Source organism: Dermacentor albipictus, chromosome 6 (assembly GCF_038994185.2).
Source record: "Dermacentor albipictus isolate Rhodes 1998 colony chromosome 6, USDA_Dalb.pri_finalv2, whole genome shotgun sequence".
In the NCBI taxonomy this organism is placed as follows: Eukaryota; Metazoa; Arthropoda; class Arachnida; order Ixodida; family Ixodidae; genus Dermacentor; species Dermacentor albipictus.
Genome location: NC_091826.1, coordinates 68647442 through 68654018, shown reverse-complemented (window position 1 = coordinate 68654018; position 6577 = coordinate 68647442).

The following is a 6577-nucleotide window of genomic DNA, read 5'->3' as shown; positions in this document are numbered from 1 at the left end:
ACATGGGACCACACTAGCGTGGTCCCGTGTTCTTGATTTAGTCCCCGTCTTGTTACGCTAGTAATCGTGTTATTGTGCTAGTTACCAGCTAAACCAACTTTGTGCCGTAACCATACCAAGGCCAAATCTTGGATATGCATTTTAATAGTCTTTTCCTGAATCATACATTTGTCCTTTGTTGCTTTGCACGCTACTCTTATCATCAGGATCAACTTCTGAACATGATAAATAACTACAAAGGATGATCACTGTCAAAATAGTTACTACTATATGGTCCCTTGTCTGGTTGTGTGTATAGTATCGAAGGACCCTTGCACAACTGTTGAGCTGCAGTTAAAACTCGTTACAACTAAACACATCCATAACGAAGTAATGTACAAAGCGAAGTGATTGTACTTGCCAAAAAATCCCATGTAACCTGTATATTTTCACGGAACAACTTTTCTTTAGAAATTGAAATAACGTACCACGTTTAAGTCGAATTTCGCAATTATTTCTGGCCCATTAGCCGAAATCTGGAGGCACGGGCGGTTCTGCCTAGAACCCGCCTGTAATTCATTCGCCTGCGCCGGCAGTACTGCGCCACACGTGCGGCGCTGCCGTGTTGATCGACAGCCACTCCACCATTGCCGCCGGCTTCCGCCTTGTGTGCACACGACACATGCACACAGTCGAGTGCCGTGACGAGCGGAGAGCGCGGCTTGCGCTAGTTGTCCTTGCCTTATCCGGCTAGCGCAATACGCTGCTTCATACGTTCAGTCAAAACGAAAGAAAAAAAAACGCTAGGAGGAAGCATAATTACGACGTAAGGCAGCTATTGGCGGCGAGGAGTGACGGAGTCGCCATCTATCGGAAGCGCCTCGCTGGCGTAGTATGAGGGATCACGCTGCGCGCTCCTCGTAGGTTTTGCTGTCAGCGCTCACTGAAAAACACCACGCGCGAGCTCTCCCGGACATTTCTGTAAGTACTTTCGAAACGAGAGAAGTTTTTTGCTGTCTAAATAATAAACTTGGGCAAACTGAAAGCACAGAATCGTTTACGGACGCTATTTCTTTACCGAATACGTACAGTGAACGCCACTGCGCGCGGTCGCCGCGATGGAGTCTCCCGAACCGGCTTCTTGCTTGAAAAGTAGCCAAACGCCGAGAGTAAACTATGTGAAATATGTTGTTAGAGTGGGCTGTCTGTATAACCAAATGGGGTATAACAGAATGAAACCGCAATGCAGCGATCACACGGGTTCGCAGCGACCGACCGCGCGTCTGCATGCATGTCCGCGCACAATGTTTTGCTTTCGCTGTGAGCGCGTTTTCGCACCGTGCCATGAGCTTTAGGCCACAGAATATGAGCATTTGACAGTATACAAGCAACCATTGTTGCGTGGGGGCTATCAGAGCTGTTCAAAATAATTTCATTGTAGAGACTTCGACGCCTACGGGGACTGTACGTGATGTGCAGTCGCGACGATTCAATCTTGTTTTTTTTTTTCTTCTAAATTCTTGGACGTTTCCATATTATTTCTCGAGTTGCGTCGCACTGTATGTTTATCGGTGTTCTCAGTGTGCGATTTCCCTCTGCCTCTTTTTCGTAATCCAGTGCATTAATTCATAACACGTACGAACATGAACATATGCCATGCCTTTTTTTAATGTGCGTCTTACCGCTCCCTTTCCATTCCAGTGAGCTTGCCAGTATCTATAGCATCGACAAGTTCATAGACCAAACCGTCATGACATTAGTCGGGCAGCGGACTCGGGCGAGCATCTCAGCGCGCGTTTTCCGAACATCGCAGACCCGGCGCCGTAGCAGAAATCTTCCTCGCGTCTGTGCTTGCTGCATACCCGAGTTGTAGCCGATGACTGTTTGCCGGTTTTATGTTTCGCGAGCCAAGCTTCACGCAGCTTCTTGTCCTGCGGCTACGTGTGAACAAGGCTGACACCGGGCTCCGTTGCGTACGTCCGGTACTGCGGCACCGAGCAGTAGCCTACCATGTTGCGCGCCTCCAAAGGCAGCCACTACTTATTGTAGTGCTTTCAAGCGTTGTAAAGGAGACACTCGAAGCGGGAAAATCTCGCCACTAAATGAGGACCGCAGCGCACGAGTGAATTTGAACTCTCGTTTTCAGCTCGCTTCGGCGCTCCCGAAGCAGCCGACGCGGCCGCTTTGCCCACGTGATCCTTAATAGCACGTCACGCCGACGGTGTCGCCAGCTTTTCCAGTGGTGGAGCTCGAGGCCAATAGCCTCGGCGAGCAGACCTCCTCTATGTAGCTTGTCTGCGTGTTGATTATTGGGAAATAGGCCCACCGCGGTCGCCGGACCTTTCGAGGCATGGTTTCGTTCGCGATGGCCGTTAGTGACGTCACGACCGACCCTCGCCACGCGCTACATTCGCTATCGTACTTTCTACGCGCACTGCGGTTTGAAATTGCCGCCTATTTTCCTTGAGCCTTATATATTTTACACGACTACGCTGTCGCGTGACGCTCCTTCCTAGTCTTTCTTTACTCTCTCCATTGTCGCATGCCGCGACTAGTAACAACCGTTGGCGGGCATGTGTAGTGTTTCTTTTTTTTTTCTGCGCACGTTAGCAGCGGTTATAGCGAAATCATGGTTATAACAAATAATTTCGGCTATTCCTTCAACTTTGTAAGAGAGATTTTACTGTATATGTATGCATTGTGTTCTTGGAACGCAGAAATATGACGCATGCCGCGGCATCCGTTTGCTCCCTGCGGAAGGTTCTTGAATCAGTAATGTGGCCGCAAGTTAGCGCGATGAGACACGTGCGAACGCGCGGACAACTTTCTGGCAATAAACAGTATCCCGCGGTTTTTTTTTTTGCATTTCGCGGACTTTCTTTCAGGCTTGGAAAAAACTTATGTAGCACGTATTGAGCAACGGAAATTCGGATCTTGAATTTTTCAGGATGGTCTGCAATTTTTTTTATTTACACTTTTGTACTGAATATAATGTTTGAACAGTTGCTTAATTACAAATGCAATTAGACGAGATACAAAAAATTGTCTTGCTGGTTCCAATTAAGCGGCGGTGAACAGTATACCTTGGTTCTGTCGATCTATACGTGGCACTTGCATATTTTTAAATTTAGGAAAGGTACAGAGGACACGCAGTATACCTTGGTGTTTCACGAAGTACTTTCCAAATTCCTTAAATATTAGCAAGGTGGGATAAATGATTTCCTCCGGATTGCGTTCACCGCAGAGTCTCCTACATTTAAAAATGACTCGACATTGTAATTAGACAAGCAATAATGCAAATTTGCCTGATTCGTTTTTAACCAAAAGAGTTATGCAAATGAACTCAATAAAAGACCTGAAGCCTGCCATCCGAGGAGCTCACCACCGTTTCATGAAATGCATAAATTTGAGCCTGCTCAATTTTACAGCCTATTCCGGCCAGTTTCACGATGAAAAGCGAAACTGCCGAAGAGCGCAAATAGGCGCCCATGAGTCACGTGGCTGCTTACGCCTCGCCTTCCGGCGCCACCTAGATCTCTGCTTGATAGCGCATGGCCTCCGAGATTTGCGCGTGCAGTCTCGGAGGCCATGGATAAGGACGCTCGTTTAGTACTCGCCCACAGGTAAGGCGCAAGCAGTGACGTTACTCATGGATGGGTGTCAACTAAGGGCGTGGCCCACGGTGGCGTGATTGTGGCTTATTATGATTACATTGAAAATGTTAGCACACACTGCGCCATCTAGGGGCGCCGCCGCGAAACTTGCGCGTGCGCGGTTTCGATTCCGCTGAGCAGCGGATAAATTTTGAAGGATCTTTTTTTGTCATTGAAGGACGACACATACCTCGCGACGCATATTCATTGACTGAAGTTGGTGTCGGGATCGTTGCGGATCGGCACATACTAAGTGGGTCATGTCCAGTGCTCCAAGTTGGCATGAATGAGCTAGTTCATTGAACAGCGGCAAGTACCTAGTAAAACGCTTACAAACAGACATCTCGGAAAGGGCATAAAGTACCATAAAAACGCTAATCGCATTAATAACTATAATCGTTAATTTAGAATTTAAAATTCAATTTCTGTGTTCTTACGCGCCAAAACCACAATGCTTTTGAGTATTGAGGGAGGGGAGGTCACCGGATTATATTGACCGCCTGGAGTCATTAAATGTGTATCTAGAGTACACGAGCGTTTTCGCCTTTCGTCTTACTCTGCGAGGTGGTTGACACCGTGTAGTAAAACCCTTCACATCGGTCTGTCTCGCCAAGGCAAAGACCCTGGGACGTGCATAGCTAAAATGAAAACGAAAACGAAGCAGAACGTTGATTCAGACGAGTTGGCTCGCAAACGTGCGTACACTCGCGAGCAGAAGTTTGGATACTAATGGTGCTCTTGGAGCACTATCTTCTCCACACTTTTCATATTCGCTCGAACAGCCCTCTCTGCCGATTGTTTCCTTATACCCGGGAGAGCTGGACCGCTAGACCGTAAGATGTGCGCCCTACACCATGGGTACTGCTGGTAGCCCACGTCAACCACATCAGTTTACACATATAGATCCGGACAGATGGACTCATCACCGAGGACACGGATAAACTCGGGCTAAGAGTCGTTCAGATATAAAGCTTGGTCTCTCACTCTCAAGGGGAAAAAGAAAGTCTTTTCAGCTTGGTCATGCCGTCTGTAATCAAGTGCTACAGCCCATGTTGTGCGTTTCCGAGCAATGCAATGTATTGAATCAATTCCACGTTGCGAAGCTGTGCAGAAGGAACTTTAATTATTTTGCTGATGACGCGTCGCGTCCAAGCTTTCGCTCGCGACTCTGCACATGCTTATATTCAGGGCCGGTTATCGACCACGTCACAGTGAACGCGTGGACTCTCTTCAGATCACGGAAAGCCAACAGTTCTGCGATCAGTCATTCTTTGGGAGAGAGGCCACCTACAGAGATATAGAAACGCGCTATATATATAGATGGCTTGCACTGACGCCATCCTGTGCGCCATGTTTGTGAACCGACACGCTGAAAAAGCTGTCCGTGACGTCACGTGCAAGCTATCTTGAGGAACACGGTCTGCCGGTGGTTTCTCCCTTTGCCACGAGAAAGGCGTAACCAGACTCATTTGACAGCCAGTATACGGAATGATCATTTTTAGGTTTTCCGGAATTTTGAAAGGTCGCCTGTGGCAGATAGCGAAATTCTCCTTTTGGATTATTCGAAGAGGCCGACGTCGCTAGCCACAGAAATCGAAGCACGCATTCAATCTAATTACAAAAAACACTAATTAACTTCATAATTACTTACTTTACGGCGCATATTGCAATTTACGAATTGTAGCCGGTAGATTGCAATACGTATCAGCTTGAAATGAATCTCAAGGAGGGCGCCATGCAGTTTCGAGATGATATTCTCCTAAGTGTGGGACCAAATACTTGGGCGTTCCAGTTACTTTTGTGCTTTATTACTTTAAAAAGCGTTTTGCTAACCAAGTAAGTGGAAAACAACAGTGCATTTTTACTGCGAGTTTGATGACGCACATCTCATCTCCAAACTGGTGCCACTGTGCACATTCGTTCCAAGTGGATGCGCCTTGTAAACTTGCGAGTTGCAATTAGTATTTTGCAAAATGCGTCGTAAAGTAATTAATTACGAAGTTATAATTAGCATTTATTATTTAGTTGAATATGTGTTCCTATTTATCGTGCATGTCCGCTAGGAATACTCCAGCTAGAATTAGGTCATCTGCAACAGGCGATTTCTAAAAATTTCGGTAAATTTAAGACTGATCACCTGCGCAATCACAAAATCCGAGAGAAAACTTTTCTTTTTCAGTTCAATTGCCTTGACGTAGACTTATATATGGAACTAGATAATATATGACTGAAAGGCTTATCACCAGTGTAAAATTTAAAAGATTTCTTTTTTCAGGCCTGATTTACACCAAGCCGTCATCCGCCCCGTCAAATAACCGTCACGCCACCGCTTTCCGACAGGGAAGAGCGTTGTCGGTTTCTCTTGTTGATTTGTCTGGGCGACGCCCAGCTCCCTGGGCGTGGCCATAGTGCTTTCTTGACTGTTGTGAACATGCGTGAGCCCATCTCGAAAGCACTGCCGAAGGCGCGGCTCGCACCTTTGTACTCGCACGCAGCAGTCCACAGACAGAACCGCAATTTGAAATATGAAACGCGTCGTGAAAGCTGTCTTCTCCGCAATAAGAGTAGCCGTGGGGAGAAGCCGAGTGCATAGATTCTTTGTTACTGACGTTTCTTCCCAAGTGGCTACGACACAATACTGCGATCGTTTCGATCATATATATATATATATATATATATATATATATATATATATATATATATATATATATATATATATATATATATATATATATATATATATCTTGTTCTGTTTACCTTGTAGCACCACTCAAGTTCTTTACGTTTGAAAGGTAGCCTGAAGAATCCCTCTTTGCCTACTACTATATATATATATATATATATATCGAATTGATGTCAGTGCAAAACAGAAATGTACAAGACATATGCACTGTACTTGCAAATGATGTTTGATCCACGTGCGCGCATATGAGAATAAGAACCAG